Source organism: Microtus ochrogaster, linkage group LG4, assembly GCF_000317375.1.
Source record: "Microtus ochrogaster isolate Prairie Vole_2 linkage group LG4, MicOch1.0, whole genome shotgun sequence".
Classification (NCBI taxonomy): domain Eukaryota; kingdom Metazoa; phylum Chordata; class Mammalia; order Rodentia; family Cricetidae; genus Microtus; species Microtus ochrogaster.
In genome coordinates this window covers 60,686,376-60,687,250 of record NC_022030.1, presented here as the reverse complement: position 1 = coordinate 60,687,250, position 875 = coordinate 60,686,376, and the positions used below count along the sequence as shown (strand labels likewise).

The window sequence follows — 875 nt, the reverse complement described above, 5'->3', positions numbered from 1 at the left end:
TGTGTATTGTTAGGCAGCTGGAGCAATTGTGTCCCAAACAGGAAAGGAGTGGAGGGTAGGTGACCAGAATGTGTGTCCTTCAGGGAGCGGAGCAAGACAGAGGGTCTGAAAGGGCTGGATTTGGCTAATTTTGTGGGAGAGTTTCACCGTACTCAAATCCAGTTCTCAGGGACCCAGCTCCACTGGTGGCAGCTAAGCAGCCAGATGGCATTTGCCAGGAGCACAGAGAAGGGATTGACGTGGCTGCTGGTGTCCGACCTGAGGCGCAGCTTCCATGTTCTATGAATAGGAAGCCAGGATAGTTGTGTTTTGTCTGCTCCCCTAAAATGCCACGCACCAGACCCCAACGTCCTCAGCCACCAACACTGTTGTTTTCTTTACGGACTGGAAGTGGAGGTCACTACAGTCCTGCTTAGACTCTGTTCTTAGGCCCGAGTACCGTCCATTTGCCTGGCAAGTGTTTGCCAGGAGACTAGTCCGTGGCAGATATGTCTTCAGGTACCAGACCATGGAAAGATGTGTTCTTCTCTGCCCCCAGCAGCTCACTGTCTGTGGGGTAGGAAGACAGGGAGCTAAACTCTTGGCAGTGTTCTTTTGGCTAGTTGTTGCTTAAGGTTTATTATTATTATTATTATTATTATTATTATTATTATTATTATTATTATTTTGTTTATGTGTCTCTGTGTATCAATGCCATATTATACAAGGTGCCCGCAAGGCCAGAAGACAGTGTTGGATCCCCTGAAGCTGGAGTTATAGGTGGCAATAGAGCCAACCACCTGACGGGTGCTGAGACCAAAGCTGGGGTTCTCAGGAAGAGCAGTAGGGACTCTGAACCCCTGAACCTTCTCTCCGGCCACCTCCGCACTTGCCTG

General features: G+C 49.3%; 1 protein-coding gene across 12 annotated transcripts in view; it reads left to right on the top strand.

Annotated features, from left to right (window-relative positions):
- Lrrfip1 (LRR binding FLII interacting protein 1) overlaps positions 1–875 on the top strand; it is a 134,269-nt gene that overhangs the window by 106,054 nt on the left and 27,340 nt on the right. The window lies entirely within an intron of this gene.